The sequence below is a fragment of the Acanthochromis polyacanthus genome, chromosome 5, assembly GCF_021347895.1.
Source record: "Acanthochromis polyacanthus isolate Apoly-LR-REF ecotype Palm Island chromosome 5, KAUST_Apoly_ChrSc, whole genome shotgun sequence".
NCBI lineage: Eukaryota > Metazoa > Chordata > Actinopteri > Pomacentridae > Acanthochromis > Acanthochromis polyacanthus.
The window spans coordinates 35,568,729-35,589,349 of record NC_067117.1 but is presented as its reverse complement, the minus strand read 5'-3'; the positions used below and the strand labels follow the sequence as shown (position 1 = coordinate 35,589,349).

The 20,621-nt window shown below is 39.5% G+C and overlaps 1 protein-coding gene across 1 annotated transcript in view; it reads left to right on the top strand.

Moving 5' to 3' along the window:
* LOC110949257 (membrane-associated guanylate kinase, WW and PDZ domain-containing protein 3-like) overlaps positions 1–20,621 on the top strand; it is a 151,102-nt gene that overhangs the window by 1,586 nt on the left and 128,895 nt on the right. The window lies entirely within an intron of this gene.

Below are 20,621 nucleotides of genomic sequence, written 5' to 3'. Positions count from 1 at the left end.
GGATGGTGAGCTGCGCTGTATTCCATTGTCCCATCATCCCACATCAGCTCTTTAAGGATGCTGGCTCTAGGTTTTATTAGCTGTGATGACTTGGTGCTGCCTCTGACCCACCCTATGGGCCCCAGAAGTGATGGATTTTTAGTGGCACTGGTGGGGCAGTTTTGTGTCTTTATGTGAGAGGGAGATGGCCTTAGTTTGACTGTATGCCGGAGCTGGAATGTCTCAACAACAACGGAAACTGTTCAAAAAGGTTACATCAGCAGCAGCAGCAGCTGAGTCCCAGCACCTCAGGCCAGAATCCCTGAAGATCAGCTGTATGTGTGCACATGCGTACTTTTAGTGAGCCTGTGTACATGTGAGGAGCTTCCTACAGTGTGTTTTTTAAATTAATAATTAATGTTTTTTTTATATCTTTTATAAGCAAACAAGAGATTGGAGAAAAAAGTAGATTCATGAGTCTACAACCTATTAGTGTGCATGCACATAGAGGTGTGTGTGTGTGTGTGTGTGTATTTCTTGGCTCTGCACTCCCCAGAGCTCCTAACATCATGCTCTCTGCCCCACTAACCAAGGATGATTAATAAAGGGCACAGAGGAATGAGAGAGCAAGGCAGGGAGAGAGATACAAAGAAACGGAGGGAGAGAGAAAGAAGCATAGGGAGAGAGACATAGAGAGAGATGGGGAGAAAATCGGCTCTGCCTTTGGCTCCAGGCTTGACTCCCACACAAGGCTGTTTGTGCTCTTTAAAGCTCATAGGGAAGTAATAGGTGGCAAATATGGCAAAATTCTTCTTCACATCTTTCTTCACTGTCATGCCTACCAGTCTGACCTAGATGTCTATACTCTCATTCAGTCACTTGTTCCTCAGTGTTTTGGTAAAAAAAAAAAAAGAGACCTCATAAAGTCTCCCCGGTGTCAGTATACAAATGGGATTGTTGTATGATTATGTATTGTGCATGTGTGCACATCTGCGCTGTGTGTATACATTCCTGTGTGGTAGCCTCATGTTTAATTCACACCTCTTACATAATTGAGTTAGCGAGTGGATTTTCTCCACTCTGATGGAGGCGGTGGGCCTGGAAGATCAGCTGCAACAAGGAAGCCCAGAAAGCTGCTATGACATGATGGCGGCCACCAGCAACGAACAGAGTTCCTGGGTCCACCAGATGTTTCACTGTACTCTTCCCAATATCCTCTTTTGCTCTGCCTGTCTTACACTGTGGAGCTGGTGGACTTCCCATACTGCTGCTGACAGCTGGGGTGGAATCAGGAGGGAAGATGGAGAGTGTGCAGTGCACAGACCTAAAGACAGAAATTTGGATTTGAGGCAAGCATAGAGTGGTAGGACACAAGTCTCTAAGGAGTCTATTATCTGTCTGAGCCATTGATCAAAGAGAAATGTGAGCTGAAAGACTTGCGCAGCATCTCACTTAGCTTTCTATAGCTTCTTCTGGTGCATCATATAATCTCTAGGGGCTACCAAGAAGCTTCTCTCACATACATGCATGCTCACACATTCCACTGAAATGAAGAAGTTCATACTAAGCCTATGCCAGGACTTCACAATATTCCATGAGGTAGATGTGCCCATTTCCCTGGTATCTTTGATTAAGCTTGGTGATGCCTCCATTAAAAGCTCTGCGCTCAGTGCAGAGATCTATTTCTGCTGGCACCCTCAGGTAAGGTACGGAAAAGATGCCTGATGAAAAGCTTCATGAATGGCATCTCAGAATTCCTTTTCCGCTGCACAGTTATTTTCTGCTGTGCCTCCTATACATTTTCAGCTTCAATCGTACTGCAATCAAAACCGTACGTTCAACCTGTAGCCATTTATATTCAGCTGAATGGATGATGACTCTGACATCAAATGAATAATTCCACATTGCAGCACACAGTGAAGCGTGTGCAACAAGCCCTCTTTTGTCTTTCAGAGGACTAATATTAGCTGTGTGAATATATGAAACGCATGTAAACAAGCCCTCTTTTTAATACTGATGCACTCAACTTCTTCGTGTCTAAGTCAGGCACTTGGATTTTCTGTAATGAGGTTAAATGTAGTAATGAAATCTAACTGTAATTAACAGATTGCAGATATATTTAAAAAAAAAAGGTAATTAAGTGAAATACTCCTACACCTCTGGTATGCGAATAACAGTATTTTGACTGGAAGATGATAGCCATTTTATCTTTATTGATTTTAATATTTGGTAATTGTTGCTATTATAATGAGAACATATTAAGTCTGCAGATTGGTGTGATTCATCTGTTCCCGAAAGCTACTAAGTTTCAAAGTGTAATTTTGTTCTTAATTGTCTTTCAATTTGGAAGTAAAATTCCATAATTAAGTTTGTATGAAGCTCCGGTAATTCTGCAGTTGATAACAGTCTGATGCCTCGCTCATGATCATAGTTTGATTTAGCTTCTGCTCACAAAGCAGCATATTTCCCATTACCTGCTGATCATGCCAATAGAGAAGAATACAGAGTGACATGAGCCCCTAAGCCCCTGTATCAAACAGCAATAGTGAGTGTGGGTTAATCACATTAATGCACCTCTCATATCAGAAAGTGCCTCTCAGTGGAATCATCCTTTTGACAGGCGATGCTTTGTCGCGACGAAGAGATTTGCAGTCGGCTGCTAAAGGGAAAAGAAAGGGTGGGGGGATTTAAAGTGTGAGAGTGGGAATAGAGCAGCCCATAGAGACTGGTCAAATAACTGGAGACATCTGTTCTCTCCACAGAGATGTTTCTGACAGTCAGCTGAATGAAGCAGTAGAGCCATCGCGTACATAGCTCAAACAGAGTCATTTAAAGCTGACTGAGCTGTTTTGTCAGTGAGTTTAAACTGATTATGAATGTTTAAAAAAATTAATGCAGATTCAGTAAGACATCACTTATGTTTTGTTTTTCTAAGATCTGCTTCGGCTTGCGCACTGATCCTGCTGATGTGCTGCTGGATTATTGACTCTGCTTATGTAGCTACTTTTGAATTTCTCTGTGGTTTTAATGGTACTGTTGCTTACTCTGCATGTATTGGTATGTGGTGTTTGACTGTCTTGATACTGTTTTCTAGGCCACTTGTCTCTTGGAAATAAATATTCTTAATCTCATTGGTGCCAGCTGGATAGAAAAAGGCTGAATGAAGAAATGATTACATTGCGTACACAATAAACTGTAGGTGGTGGTGAATTCTCACTGGTCTCCTTAATAATTTAAAATGTAGGTAACACAGAATATAGAAGAGGAAACTTGGCAAAACTCTACTAGACTCTAAAAATGAAATATAAGCAGAATATTGCATCAGCCAGTATACTGCAACTGTATTTACTGAAACACCACAGCTCAGCTATGATTTTGTGGATGAGCCTAAAGGACTTCACTAGCGTTTTTGCATGTTTCAGCCCATTAAATGTAAATGTGTGTACTTTGTTACTATTGACTGTTTTCTAAGCAAGCTATAGTGCTTTAGATTGCTAAAATTTTTTGCTACCTTCAAGGTTTACACTGTTTCTGGTTCTTTTAACAGCAATGTGCAAAATCACATTTCCGGTAATATATCCCAGGCTACTCATTGTGAGGTAACAGCAGATAGATTTTCCATTCACAGCTGCACTTTCCACACAATGGCAACAGAGCCTTGATGAGAAAAGCAGCCGTGATGCACACTCTCATTGACTAGTTACCTCAAGTAGGTTTTATCTTCCATTTTCATCCTGTTCTGAAATGATTTGCTATCGGGGAACAGAATTCCTTAAAGCTAAAACAGTGTTTTATTTGGGAACAATTATAGAGTTTTTTCTTATTTTCAGAGGAAAGGGTAAAAATGTAGGTATTACTGGACAAAACAATTCTAGCTCAAGGTCCACTTACACATTTTTTTTAGAGCTTTCATCTGTCTTCATTAGTGGTTGATGCTGTTAAGCTGCCATGGAGATGGATCTGTTCACTAATAGTATGGTCCTTTTAAAGCAGTAATTTCCAGTCAAAGGTGTGTGTTCCCCAAGGAATATTTCTGCACTTACTAGAAGACAACAGATAATGTGAGGGAGTAGCATGAAAAATAGGAATCTAAATTTATAAAGCTTTCGGGAAGAAAATAAACACACAAATGTACTCGTCTGTAGCATGTTTTATTTTTTTTATGACTACTGCACTACCAGCTGTGAGACACACCTCCTAGTAATTGGCAAGTAAGCAGAGAGGTTTAATAGTTAAAGCATCGTCTAGAGTAAAACCTAAGGAATCAGTTGTTATTTTGTATCCAGAGGGGAGCATGATTGTTTATTCCAACACCAATTCACCTTGTACCTCTTTAAAATAACGGTAAAGTAAATAAATTGCAGAAGCCAGTAAGATTTATATTGTAAGGCATTTCTTTAACATTTCATGCCAATGTATTGCATTCTTTTTGAGATATTTCATAGTCCCTGGTCAAGTAGATTAATAAAAAATTAATAAATGGTTTTAAATATTGTAAAATTAAACCTTTTTTTAAAACTTCTAATAGAGTTAAATGACATCCTTTTCAAAGAACGCATTTGAAACCTGACAGATGGTTTCAATGAAGAGGTTCTCAAGCTCAATTAATGGTAGCTTGGTGGCATTCAAGAAAAAAAATATCTGGAAACGACTGCTTTAAAGTTTACTCCAGGCAGGTGCTAGGTTGTAATACTTAACCTCCATCAGTGTGATGAGAAGCACAGCGGCAAACACTTTATCACAAGCCCTGCTGTTTTGTTAACACCACTAGGTGCTGCACAGGAACACTTGAAAGACTGTCAAACGGTACAATACAAGACGGCTGCCACAGCACCCGGTTATAACAATTAGCAGAAGTGTTGTTCCGTCACCAGATACTGTCAACCTTTTAACCTTGCCTCATTAACGTCTAACTTCCATTTCTCTTTCTGCTCCATGTTCACTTTTAATATGAAAGCTATTGTGCTGTGAGGGTAATTGGAATCTTCAGTTAAAATGTTTTAAACCTAGTGATGATGCATAGTACAGGTGTACGACACTGCAGACTTTATTCATATTTGTATTAAACTGCCTTAAAGTCTATCGTCTGCCTCAGTAGGAGGGAAGGTATCCCCCCCCCCCTTTCCTGTTCATTTCCAGTATTTGGAGGGTTTTTAAAAATATTTTTTCCTACCTGTTTGGCCTCTCACTATATCATCCTACAAAGTATTTTGTTGATGTACAGCTTGTTTGTCCTCTGTGACTGTCATCAAGCATCTCCCATATGTGCCTGAGGCAGCTGTCAGGCTTGTAGTGAAGTGCTACTGTCGTACCTCACACATTCACACACATCCACACACGGATGTTTCCTTAACTTCAGAGGACATTGCGTTGACTTAGGTTAATTTCACGGAGACTCACCCTAAGCCTAACCAGAACCACTACTTGCCTAACCTTTATCTCAAACACACACACAAACTGATATACATCTACAAACCGAATAGAAATCTTGAAGATTTGCTATTTTTTTTCTCCAAAAGACATACCTGCCTTCTTGCTATCTAAAACAAATTACCTGAGGACCCAGGAAATCTGTCAGCCAGATAGGGTAAAGAAATTGATTACATTTTGCTGGTCGCAATGGGATTTCCCACATAAAATGATTAACAAAGGCAAAGAAGTCAATTTAGGATTAAAGTAGAACTCAGGTTTCTTTTTATGTGAACTGTACAGTGTTTGCTTTTGCTTTCTAGTTTTTACTTTCCCCATGTGGTTTCAGCTTTTCAGAGTTTTTGCAAGATAGAAAATGCTTGATGGGATATAAATTGTTGCTTCCAGTAATAAATACATTTGTCAGATGTGTTGCTCTGTGTCAGAAACAACTCTTAGTTTTGTTTTTGGCAAAGTAATCTATCACAATTCTATTAGTGTACTGTTGCACCATTTTCCCCGTAATGTTCCTACAAAGCAGAGCTGCCAACATCCCATAGTATCCTAGTTGGTGGGGTGGAGGAGGGGAAAGCTGGCGGGGGAAGATGGGAGGAAGCGTAATGCGACTGCAAAACAAACGAGCGTAAGGTTGCTCCCACCCCTACTCCGAGTCCTCAATAATTCATTTATACTAGAGCTGGATACTCCACTGATGTGCATGTGTACGGGCGTGATAACTGGTAGTATTAGAGTAAAGCAGTAGGCTACAGTGGAAAAGCATAGCATGACTCCTCGTCCCCAGCCCACTTTCATTACTTCCACTTTAATCAAATTGGCACTGCGCTTGTCACACACTCCACTCGCACCTGCAACAATCTCAGCTGCACGCTTGATGAGATGGTTTCGATTTGAAACTGTGAGTTTGAGATCGATGATGAAGAGTGTTTCGTGATGATTGCCTTGTGAATGATGTGAAATGTACAGAATGTGCAGAAATCTATGTGGCTCGGCTTGTATGAGGGATGGGGAGGTGTGTAGAACGGCTGGTAAACTGGGACTTTTCACTGGTTTCAGCACACAGTAACAAACCACTATACGACTATATCTCTATAGAACATAGGGAAGTTGTAATTATGTATTTACAGTCATGCCACTTTTACACTGCTACATTCAGCTAAAAGGCAAAACAAGGTGAAACATAGCATTAATGTTGTTTCTTCTTTCTTTCCTCTGTAGCTGTTTGTTTTTAATGAAGTCGATGGAATTCCTTCATGTCATTTGTCCTGGCCAGTTACAGAAAGGTTTGTTTTAACTATATATTGAAAGAAGAAAAATGTGGAAATGCTACAATAATGTGAGGACAAACTGGAGGAATCATTGTGAACCTTTTTTTGGTGTGACATCATACATTTTTCATACACTTTGGTCAGAACTTGGTATTATATATGACCATAATAAACCCCAAGAGAGCAGAGAGAGATGGACATGGGTCAAAGTGGCAGGGTTTAATGAGCACTGAATGTGTGGGAGAGAGAGGGGGTGCTGAGGAGAAAAGGGGTCGTACAAGTGCAAGCAAAGAGCATTATCTCTCCAGCTCATATCTATGCCAAATGGGAAGGGCCCATTATGGAAAGTTACATCTTCAACATTAGAGGATTGTCTCTCTAATTGCATTGTCTACAGTATCTTACAATAGCAATGGCCATAAAGCCATAGAGCATACAAATAGCATTTGGGTGTTTACAGTATGTACAATTTCCTCTGGGATATTTTTTATCAGTGGGAGGTTCTGGGGGATTTCGCTTCCTCTGTGCCTTGAGTCCCTGTTCCAATTAAAGACTCCGTTGTCGTTTTAAATGCCTGTTAGCGCTCACACTGTGATATAATGACTAAATCTAATCCTGGCCCCATAAACATGTATTTATTAGCAGGTTATAAAATATTTTGCTACGTGTTTGTTGTATGCTGTGCTCTAATGGTGACAAATTTGTAATTGGCGTTGAGTTTCACTGCCGACCAAGTAGCCAAAGAGTAATGGGCACTGAAAATGGTTATTTTTGCTTTGACCTGCATCCTATTTGCCCTCATTACCCACTGTTCCTTCTGCCTGCTTTGTGGAGAATAGTCTTCTCTGCTATCGGCCCATTACTTTGGCCGTGAGCCTTATTTTCTATATGCAATAGAAATGTATCATTGCTCTGTGTATGTATGTATGTATGTATATATATATGTATATATATATGTGTATATATATATATATATATATATATATATATATATATATATATGTGTATATATATATATATATATATATATATACATATATATATGTGTATATATATTTATAAATACAGTTGTGAAAAAAAAGTTTACATAGACGTCCACTGACTTCTGTGAGTCTTAATTTTCTAGGATGGAATGATTTAGATGTGTTTTTGTCACAAGCCACAATTAGTGCATTTTGGTTGTTTCTTTGATTTATTAAAGGTCTTCTGAAAATGTGACAATCTGCTGGTACAACTATATACATACAGTCACTTGAATTTTCAGTTTTGGTGATGTACAAAGCTGTGTTAATCAAATGTTCTTAGTGGCATGACAAATTACCTTCTTGTAAGTGATTACAATTCACTGCAGCTGTTGACTTCACTGAGCAAATTTAAATAGGGCCCATCTGATACACTCATCCTCAGCCACACAAAGCAAATTGTATATAACTGCATGCAAGTATAAAGTGCATGGCACAGTTGTGTCATTGCCAAGATCAGAAAGAAACCACAAGCTATCACCTGGGGCTAAGAGATCATTTTTAGGATGGCCAAGAGTCAGCCAAGAATCACCATGAATCAGGTCTACAATAAATTAGAAAATGCTGGAACACAAATATTAGTGTCCAGAGTCAAATGTGTTTAATATCACTTTGGAATGAAAGGCCATCCAAAAAAGAAGCCCTTCCTGTTGAAGTAGAATCTAAAGTCTCAATTGAAGTTTGCTGGTGATCACATTTAAAGGCCTTCAGGAGTAGATTGTGCTGAAGACACAAGTCATCATGAGAGGAGTGGTCAAAGATGCCACCAGAAACTTTGCAGAAGCTTGTGGATGACCAGCAAAAACACCTAATTAGGGTGAAAATGGGCAAGAGACACTTAACCAAATGTTGTCATTGCTGTATGCATATTTGGACCTAGCAAATTTTGTCATATTTCCATAAGATCTATGATAAATCTAAGAAAGAACCACAATGCATGATTGTTTTTTTTGTGGCAAAGACACATTTCAGTTACTACATTGTAGAAAATTTCAAGTTACAAGAGTCATTGGAGACGATATTGTAGTCTATAAGTACCCACATACATACTTGTCAGACAGTCCCAGTACCTGGTAGTATCATAAGAATGGAGTAAAAGTGGTGTTATTTCATAACCCACAAAAACCCATATGTAATCGTCAAAATAGAATCATACCAGGAGCTCGGAAATCCTCAAAAGACGTTATATGTGATAAAGCTACAATCTGAAAATGCACAATTTTATCCCTTGTGTGATATTTTTTTCTGAATTTTTCATATGAGTACATCAGTCACATCCTGTAATTTGAAACTGAATTGGGGAGAAAACAACATAAAGGACTGGATATGTCTGGATGAGCATTGTCTCTGTCAGTGTCTGGGAGCAGATTGGAGGGGATGGCTGGTGAGGAGTCACTCTACGGTCTGAGGGTCTTGTTGATTTTACCAGAGGCACAGCAGCCGTATGGCTGCTGACTGACCCAGTACGTGAAGGACGTTATCTTTATGCAACTATGGCTGCTACATGCAATACTCCATGCACCCCTTCAGCTTTCAGTTATTGCATACTTGGTCAGCGTGTCACTTTTCACCTTCCTATTATCCAGATGTGCATTATCTTCCAACTGCTGTTTATCACTGCAAAGATAGCGGCTCAGGTCACCTCCAGACAGCTCACAGGTAATGGGCCTTGACATCTGAATTAGTCTGCTCTTTCAAACGGTGATTAGCAAGCAGCTTAGGATTCTGGGGGGATGCTGATAGGCAGACATAAACAGGCAGGGGCGATGGGCCGGTGGGGTGCTATCACTGCGGCTCATGATGGGAGGCTTGCCAGTAATATGGTTCATCATGAAGTGGTCACGGTATGGTTTTGCAGATGCCAGAGAACGGGGTGGAGGGGGGTGACTGGGGCAAGTGCGATTATGTGTTTACACTGGTGATTTAGCCACTTGGAGTATATAATTTTCATTAGCTGATACTGCAGTCTGAGCAGCAAAGTAAGCTACTGCCCTCATAAACTTTATGAATAGCAGAGCTTTCAAATTTTATACCAAAATCCTTTTCCTGTCTGTGTCTTGGCTGTGTGACTGGCTGGCCCAGCTGTTACACTCATCCCTTCCCTAGCTCTTTTATTATTCCTTGGCTGTGTGACTCGCTGTGTGCTTGTGGCGGCAGGGGAACGGCTGGCTTTGTAGAATCTTAATAGCGGTGAGCTAGTGCCAAGCTTTCCATTCGCCGCTTGCTGCAGGCATGTGACTGAATGCCAATGAGACATTAGGGTTGAGACAGGATAGATCGGGCCAGGCCATTTCAGGCGGGATCTGAGTGGCTGTAGAGCCCTTTACCAGGTGAGGAGCGATGCTGTCGGCTCCCACAGGCTGCACAGCAAGAGACGTTCGGTGTCTCTGGGTTATCTCCAGTGCACTTCGTCGTCACCATGTGGGCTCTTTTGTGGTTCTTTGTGAAGAGGGAGATAATCTAAGGGCATTCTGTTCGACTTTGACTTTGCGTTGATTTGTCTGTAACGTACTGCCCCAGAAAGTGAGGATGTTAAATTGGACTTGATAGATTCTGATTCAGTAATGATACAGTGATGAATGACATCAAAGCTGGAGAGCCAGGGTGAGATGCCCACCTAAATGTCTTCTCTTCTCTTCTCTTCTCTTCTCTTCTCTTCTCTTCTCTTCTCTTCTCTTCTCTTCTCTTCTCTTCTCTTCTCTTCTCTTCTCTTCTCTTCTCTTTCTGTTTAAAATAGAATATGAAATTTTGTTAAAGCTTTCTTTATATTATCACTGTCTGTTCTGCAGCTTCTCTTCAGATATCACATCTCACATTTTGTTATCACCACAGACCATATATTATTGCTTCTGTATAATGATGTAATTGCTGAATACAAAATACATCACTGAAGACGGTATTCAAAATTTTCTGTGGTAATGCAAAATAACTTTATCATAACTCATATCATATATTGCCCAGCCTCGTTGCTTGATTTCCAATTACAGTATAGTAGAGCTCTTAATTTGTGTGTCACATGCATTAGAATTTATTTGAGTGACAGAGGCAACCATTGGCTTAATTAACTGGTGATATTTGAAAAACCAAGAAAGTTGTACCTTAATGTTGTTCTGAAACACTCTTCCAGCAATCTGATTGGAAAAAAAATAGTCTAAATGTTTCTTATTTTTGAGTTGCATCTGCTTCCTAATCAAAATAAAGAAGACAGCCCGCCAGCTACCTGGATTCCAACTGCAAAAGTACGAGATGAGTGAAGTGTGTCTGGATGTGTGTGTGCTGTCTTTCCTTGAACAGAAACAACACAAGCTGCCAACAACACAGGATGTGTTAATGTACTATAAATGGAGTGCGGTATAACACACACAAACACGGTCAGGTTTCCATGATTTCAGAGGACACTGTATTAACTTACATTGTTTTAGTCTAACTTTAACCAACAGATTCAGGTCCTCACAACATGATTAATACCCGCCTACACATAGACACACACAGACACATGAACGCATTGGCACATTAATCTGTCTCTTTCGCTGTGTGCACATGGTTCTCCACATGACGCAGATGCTGTTAACAATGGGATGGAATGATTGGTGGGTGCAGAAGGCCCAGTTACCCAGTCACTGCCTAATCTGATTACAGACGGCTTCACACAGTTGTCCCGGCTGATGAAGGGCAGGCATCAGTGAAGGGACAGATGGACAAGCAATGGTTGTTAACAGCTGTGGTTAGCACGTTGTGTAATATACAGTTGTGGTGTTCAGGAAGTGGAAGGCATGTGACAGCATCCCTGTGCATTGTACTGTAACGGTACTTTTACCAGTGTAGTGCAGCTTCAAAGCATTTCAGACGTGGAATTCATCCTGTCAAAATCAAAATTTCTCTTTCCCGTAATTCACCAGTGCAGTACGGTTTGGACCAAATACAGCAGAGAGTTAGCCTAGCCGCGCTAGACAACCCACGGCAACGAATTTAATTCTCTGCCAGGGTGGGTCTAGTTACCCTCAGTAAACCTCGAGGTTGGATGCTCCTAAAACTGGCCGACGAATCACCATGAAGTGTAGAGTCAGAAGGCGGGCGTAACTAAGTGACGACAGAGGCGCCATGATTCTGACAGAAACAACCGGCGCACAATAAACAGTTATCTTTCGACTCGGCTTTGGCCACAGCCCTTAAAGATTTGAAGCTAAAATTCAACTTGAAAGATAAACAAAGGACGGCACTGAAGTGTTTCATTGAGAAGAAAGACTTATTTGGACTTATGCCGACAGGATATGGCAAATCCTTAATATACCAGTTGGCTCTGCTGGTTGGGAAGCTAATGGGCTATCTATCATTGCTCCAGACTCTAATCTTTACGCTACCTAGCAAAGTGAAGCCTTTTTTTCTGATTAACCTCACCTATCAGTGGTTTTCTTTGAGCTACACAGCTGTTTAGTTCCAATCCTTCGAGTGCCCTTGTCAATGTGCGTGTGCAAATACTCTTACTTTCACTATTAAACATAGTCTTGAATTCACCTGTTGATACCCTATGATTATCTAAGAGTTTGTTCTGACCACATTTGTTCCTCGAAAATGATGGTTCACCACTATCCTGCAAATTTTAAAGATGCATTCGACCATTCTTAACCTGATTTTGGTAGTTTCAGAAATCACCTTAGTTGTTTTCTTTGCTTGATGTAGGCCAATAATTTCACCTTCCTGAAACAGATTAACATCCGTCCCAGGACAACAGGATATGTCTTCCGACAGTTATTTAAGAAATGTAAAGCTATTCACTGCATCAGCTAGGGTTAAATAAATTGTTATCAGCTGAAATGTATTCATCAGTGGAATAATTATCCAAAGGAAGGTTCTTGCATATTTGCTTAGTTAAATCCAGGTGCTGACTTTTTTCTTGGACAGGCAGTGTATTTTTAAGCAGTTTGTAAGTATCGTAAGTTGGGGTTGTCTCTGAAGTTTTGTGCTGCCACACTCACCCCTAACACACCATACTAACTGCACCACATTTATAATGTAACCTTTGCAATAAGACCATCTATAAACCAACAAGGCTCCACCTACTTGTTTACTTCACATTTTGGAAGTCTGCTGTATTAATGCATTTATTTATTTATAGAAACCTTTTAAGGCGCTCAAAGACACTGTAGAAACACAGTAAAAATCAATCAAACAGCAGTGTATCAAGACAGCAATAAATCAGGAAAGTATCAGGACACAATAATAGTCCATATAATAAATATAAAATCGTCATCATCTTCACTACTTGCTGCTATTGTTGCTGCTCACAAGCAAACTCCATCAACAACCATCATGTCATCAGGACAGCTGTTTTTAACTCTCGACCTCCAACTTGCTCTAGAAGCCAGAAGCAGAAGTCTCCTGTCCTGCTGTTGGCAGTTTGCGATCGCAGCTTCTCTTCCTAAAGGCTTCATTCATTCTCTTGAGACTGGAGAATGCGGGGAATTGGTGCTGCACTTCAAATCAAATTAAAAATATTTGCTGCTCACACTAATATGCCTGATGTGAGCTGATGTCTTGGCTTTGCTCAGTCATTTTTGTTGTGTGTGCTTAGCAAGATCAGTTTGATAATGTCATGATGTTATAGCTGGCTGTTTTATTTTGTACACTTACAGTTAATGTGGACGATGTCATTGCCGTTTGCTCATTTTCTATCTTCTGACTGTAATTATAAATGACTTTCTTGTAGTGGCTTAGCCTATTTTTCTTTTGATTTCCAACATGTATATTAAGATCGCTTTATCCTGTTAATTTAGTGTGATTGAATATTTTGTGATTTAGGCACGGAGGTTGTTTGAAGGCACACTTCTATTGTGTTTTGGGGCTTTCTTACAGTATTGCTGCAAACTAGTTTCTGTCAGCTCAACTTCTCAAGCATCAGCTTGCTAAAAAAATTTGTTTTTACCACCAACTGTGACAAAAAAAAGACTTTTTTTCCCCTTCTGATGACAGTTTTAGGTCAATTCCCTGTAGTCTGTTTAAAATGCAGGGTTAAACTACATTTCAGCATTTCTTATGTATAAGCATTCGTTCTGTTTAAGTTCATAGTGTTCACAAACTTTCTTTGGTAGAATTTTTGCTCAGTTTAGTGATTAAAAAGAAAGAAACTTCATGAAATTTAAGGTGAGTTCATGCTGTGATAATGCTTCACAGAACTCTCATTTCTTAAATTAATTTGACACCATGGTACTAAAAGTTGCATACTGAACAGCGGGTAGCAAAAAAAACAAAATTACACAACAAGCAGAAAGTGTTGATAGAGAGTTACAGATTTGATACAGCTGCAGTAAAGCACAACACTCAGGCTTTAGTAGATGTGATAGTCATGACCATTTCTCTACTTGTGGATGATGAAAGCTTTTACTGTTTTTAAGCTTTCGAGACTGTCAGCAACAAAGAATCCTCAGAAGACCCAGACCATCCTGAGCTCCACAATTCTGGTTCATTTAGACACATTAATATGAAGGAAGTTTTCCCAAAGTGGCCATTTGTAAATAATGTTCTAGCTGTGATGAAACCCACACGATATCCAGATGAGCAGACCAGCGTCAGCAAGTTACCATGCAGAGTATAATGATGAGTCAGGTAGTTGTGGTTTGTGAAAACTGTATCTCAAATCACCAAGATAAATGGTTTGCCATCCAAAACATCGGAACGTATGAAAACTAAAAACCAGAATCAAATAAAATGGGTTTAAAAAATTCTGCAGTATTTATTTGTTCCCAGACTCAAAACACAAGCAACATAAAAGTTTCTCTCGGCGGTAAAACCCTTCACTAAGCCTTTGAAAAAGTTTTGATAGTGTGGATTAAAAGGAAGACAATCATCAATTAAAATCCAGTTTGACACCAGGCTGCTGCTGCTGCCACTTCCCTTTTGTGTGCTTACAATATGTGAGAGCTTTGAAGATTTTTTTTATCACATCAGAATACAACTTCTTTGATTCATCTGCATTTCAAACACACTTGAGATCATATAGCTGCACTCAGCATTAACTGTCAGTTGCATCTTGCATTTAGGAGACTATACATGTCCTAGTCACATGTCTCTGAAACACATCTGTGTGCTAAACACAAACAGGTGGTTCAGACAGGCTTCATCTTGTCTGGGCAGCAAAGTGGGCCAATAAAACTTAACAACTGAGCATTCTCCTCTGTCAACTTTTCTTACAATCTTCAAGGACTTGCTGTTCTCTGCTCTGTTGCACTTTCGTCTGTGTCTGCAATTTCATGCGCAACACCAGTGATGCGTCACAAATTGTGGTTTTACCTCTAAAATTTTGATACAGATCCACTCCTCCTGTTTTTGTGTTCTCTTTGTCTGACCTCGTCGTCTGGGCAAGTCGAGACCTGTTCTGCTGCACAGATATTTAGGGAGAAGTGAGGCTGCCTCACATAACTACAGTTTATATTTGGAGATCTGAACTCAATTTCAAACCTGCAAGGACTTCATTGTGTAAACTGATACACAGAGCTTCAGGTGATACACAGTTCCACATTTAACTCATTACTTTCTTGGTCTTGAGATTATTTTCTTGCTCAGCGAGTGTTATATAGTAATATTTAGTTATCTATGGAAAACATTTTAAATAAATTCCAATCAAAATGTTAGATTATCATATTGCTTGTTTTGTCCAACCAGCAGTCGAAATCCTAAATGTATTCAGTGTCCTGTTATTTTTATTGCTTAAAAAATGATAGTAATCAATGATTAGAGTTGTTGCTGCTTTCTGTTCCCAGCTGCCTAATTCTGTCACAGTTGTTTTTTATTTCTATTTACATGAGTGTTTCTGCTTTTCTTTTTCTAATAAATCTCAAAATGAGCAGATATGCAACAAATATCTGAAAATATCTTATGTTCACCTCTTCAAGTTGTTGTTGAAGATCTATCGAATGGCAAGAAATCTGCTGATACATTTGAATCTCAAGAATATGAGCAATGCTTGCTTTTGGTTTCAAAAGAGTTAGTTTTAAAAGAAACTAGAAAAGCACTCAGAGAGTGCAGACCTCTGCCAAGGATAGAGAGGAAAACAGGAAACCCATGCAGTAAAGGATCATGAGCTGGAATTGAACCTGCGTCTCTGACACAGTTCTGTTTATGAATCACCTTCTTAACCAGTTGAGCTATTTGGACACCTTGCGCCAATTTGTTGGACGACATACTAACCTATGATGTTTTTGTCATATTTTGGACCACTTACTAAAACATTCTAAAAAATTCAAAGTGATCCAGAATCCAGGATCCTTTCCGGATTGCCACCAAAATTAAATCAGCTCTTCCTCTTACCATAGTCTACATCCCCTCAAAATTTCATTTGAATCTGCCCAGGCGTTTTTGAGTTATCTTGCTAACAGACGGACGGACGGACGCCGGGTGTCACATAACCTCCATGGCGGAGGTAACAATTAAATAAGATGAGCATATACACTATATAGACCCTCCAGAAAAACGCGGGCAAAAATCCTTGATTCCTTGTTTTTATGCCATTTTATGTGAGGAAATTGTGGAAAGTTGCAAAGTATGCGAATAGTTGTGAAATATGCAAAAATATGCGCGATTCACCTGCCGTCTGGCCACGGAGGGATGTGTCCTCTAATTAGACACTGGGACTGCTGTGGGGTTACTGGACTGACAGCCTGTGCTTTGGGAGGGGGAGAAGCTCACAGTAGCACCTGCTGCTTGTTGAAAACAGTAACTGCAGAATGATCCGAGTTTTCCTGTCAGTCTCCAAAACGACAGAAAAAGTCGCTAGATTTGTGGCTAATCGCTTTTGACAAAAAAGTCGCCAGGACGCTTTGGAAAGTCGCTAGATTTAGCGAGAAAGTCACTAAGTTGGCAACACTGGCGCCGCGCTCCGCATCAGCTCGTGCTTCTAGTGTGTGTGAATGTGCGACCTGATGACGTCAGGCCGGGCGTCACATAAAAACTCACTCACAACTCCATTTATATTGCTTATAGTTTTCTCATTTTATGCGGAAATTGTGAAATCAAGCGGGACCCGCATATTTCTCTTTTTTTTGTGGAAATGTGAGATTCTTGTGGGAATTATGCACAGTTTTGCGAGGATTATGTGCCTTTTGGGAAATAATTGACCCCCGCATAATCAGCGGCATTTTGGTGATTAATGCGGGAATTCATGTGATCACATAATCGTGTTTTTCTGGAGGGTATAACTATATATGAAATATAGAATACTGGATGAGATATTGATGGAAAAAAATTAAAATAGAGTAAAATATGGGTGAAATAAAAGAAGAGTATAAAAAAAATCATAAATTGTGTAGTAGACATACACGACCAGTCAAAAGTTTGGACACGCCTTGTGTGTGTTGATCTTCAGTATTAATCTACAATGTAGAAAATAATACAAATAAATTAAAAAAAAACAAAACATTGAATTAAAAGCTGTGTCCCAACTTTTGACTGATAGTGTTAAAAATCTAAAAATAATTATAAAATAGTGTTGTATTCCAAACATGCACTGTTTTTTCTTGTGAAAGTGGAACTCTGGGAAAGCTGGTTCTGTTTCACCTCACACGTTGTTAGCTCTCATGCCGGGGGTTGTGGCTGTGCTTTGGTGCCTCGGGCCAGATGATGCAGTGTGGCATCATGATCTCTTCTCTGATTCATTACAGACTGAGCCAGTTTGTGTTTTGACATGGCGGACTCTGACCCCGAGTCTCAGTCTGTCTGCATGGCTGTTTTTATACCTGGCTGAGCAGCGCTGCCATTGGCATTCACCTACAAACAAATCTAAAGAGACACTCTCACGTGTGCGCACAAAACGTGTTCACACACATGAACGCAAAACACAGAAGTGTTAGGTTGGACGCAGTAAAGATGGAAGTCAGCAAAAGGCAATCCAGCCGTCCATCAAACCAAGTTTTATTTCCAGGGTTACTTGTGTGGAATGATCTTATTAGAATCAAAGTCTGACATTAGCAATATTAATTTTATTATGGCATGTGTGTGATTGTGGCTGTCTGCCGGCTGACATTTGAACAGTTAATAAAACAGAAAAGGCTTTCTGCAAGTAGTCTAATGTGGAGACCAGCAAAGGCAGTGCTTCTGAAAGTTAATTTAAAATATGAATGATGAAAATGACATTTTTAGCTCGCTCCAATATCATGAAATGAATGTTCATACTCATCTTTTCCTTGTTTGGTGCTGTCATTTCAATAATGCATAGATTCACTTATGAGGATGCATTTTTTGTACATTATTAAATTAGGGGAAATGGAATCTTGCATGCTTGTGAATCGCAAATTACAGACTCTTCTTACTATTTTACACTTCTTATGGTATCCAATTAGCAAAAAAGAATAAGTTGGAAACATCATATTGTCTCTCCGTCCTCAAAACACAACAGCCTTGCTTGACGAATCCCATTGCCTATTGTCTGACACTGTTGTTCTCATGAATGTATTTAAAATGAAAGCAATGCCATCTGTCTCCACAAAATTAATTATAAAAATCTCCCACTTATTGAGGATGTGCAAGTTGTTTGGAGTCAGGAGTTGCAAATGTCCTCCGTAAAGTGGACATCCATGTCCTGATTTTCAAGCACACATTTTCATTTGGAGCTTCTAAAGATTTAAAACACCTTCACCAAACACAATATTTTAGTTAAGGAGAGATTTGTGAGAAGAAATAACAAAAATCCAATTTTTATATTGATGAAAACCCCATTTGCGGTCGAGCATTGCAGATATTTATTTCTCTACTTGTGATTCGATGCCCTGGAAGGACCTCTGCTGTTTGAATTTGTAGATTGTATTAAACGGATGCAAGATTGGAACAACAATGTAGTTTAGGAAAGAGTCCATTTGGCAAGCTATCTCACACAATGTCCCAGGCTCAGAGCCACATACCAAACCAATTTTGTTTCTCCTGGAACACAGAAACAAAAATTGATCTCTGTAAATAGACTGGATTACGGTTATACTGAAGGGGGCCTAACAGAGGAACACAAACAAATATATCCACTTATCCATCCATCCGTCCATCTGTCCATTCAGCCTTACAGCCAGACATTGGTTTTCCTGACAGGGATGTTGCTCACTGTGACAGACTTATTGACAGGCCAGAGAAGAGCTGAGGATTATGGGACTAGAGGACGACATGAGTGCTTGTCAGGCTGATGTGGAGGCTAAAGCTTACATGCTGTCAACAGGCTGAACACACCCCTGCGGTATGCGTGGAATCTGTGTGCCTGAACCTCAACAGAGCGATGGCGTTTTCGATGGAAACCAGTCGAACCACTCACACCTTATGGACATGCACGGTTGCTTGTTGGATACCTTTTTACTTATCTGTCTCGGTCAGAAGGATAGATGTGAGCTGACTTAATTACTTTGCTGACCTTAAAAAGGGGAAGGAAAAAAAGAAAGCTATTAAATTAATTTCACGGTCTAGCTGGTAAGCTGCCAAGAAAAACAAAACAATTCTGTACATAAAGTATCTGTTGTGTATTCATCTGCGAAACTTCATCAGTAAAGCTCAGCTTTTAAATGGCAGCAAAAGGCCACAGAGGGAGAAGTCTACTTTTTTAATATTACACATAATATTTCAAATGTTACCTGAGTCCACTTCAAAGTTTATTATTTATGTCTTGTTTTAGTGGGATTTTACAGGGGATAGGAATGGATTTTGCACTTTTGCGCTTCAGTTCAAACTCAAGTTAAGCTTTACCTTTTTTATGTTACTATTGTTTAGTACTAAATTTGTAAAGCCATTGTGTTGTTTTGATTGCATCTTCATTTGTTTTGCACTGTTTGACTTCAAAATAAAAAAATACCTAAATGTATAACATTAAAATTATGAATATCCCCACTTGTCCAGCTGCTTTCTAACTGACCTCTTCCTTTTTAAACTTGGTTTTAAAAACTGGTAATGTTGTGTACTGTAATATTCACTACTGTTCAAAAGTTTAGGGTTGCGTTTATGATTTGTGTTACGAAAATACCAAAACATATCTGAATAATGGGACTAGGATCCTGTAGTGTTATCTATGCTGTGATTTTTACTCAAGTATTTTACATATGAGGGATTAAAACCCTACAAAATGTATACACTACCATTCAAAAGTTTTGGGTCACTTAGAAATGTCCGTGTTTTTGGAAGAAAAGCATTTTCTCAATGAAGATAACATTAAATGGATCAGAAATACACTCTAGACATTGTTCATGTGGTAAATGACTATTCTAGCTGGAAATGGCTGATTTTTAATTGAATATAGGTAATGCTTTCTGGCAGCCATCACTCCTAATGCTACATTGTGTTAGCTAATGGTGTTGAAAGACTAATTGATGTTTAGAAAACCCTTGTGCAATTATGCTATCATAGTGTAGATAAAGATCTAAAATGTATACATTTTGTGGAACACAGTGGACTGTGGACATTCTTTTGAAAATATTCAGATCTCAGGGCCTTAACAAACATCTCAAGTCGGACATTTTGCGCATGTTTTTGACCAGAACATGGCTGAATGATCACATTACTTTTCATCTTCTCCTCCAGGACATGCACTCCAACCTGACACTCCGTATCACTTGCAACATCCAGGACAGAGTTAGCCGTGGGTTATTTGTCAATTCCAATGTTCATTTGTGCGAGGACACTTCTGCACATTTCTATGTATGTGACAGCTCAGAGAGAAGCGTCAACTGATGTCTGCACCGACAGTGTTTTCACGAGATTTATTTGCCAGGTGTGGGTAAAGAGACTGGGTTTATGTTTTTTTGTCTGATTATCTTGGTAGTTGAATTCCAAAACGTGTCTGAACCACAGGTGTGGAGAGGAGCAGGCGGCCACCACACAGCCCTGCCTAAATCTGTGCACAGAATTGTTCTGAATCATCCTGCTTTGTAAAGACAATGATTAAGTCATTGCTATTCAGATCCACCCA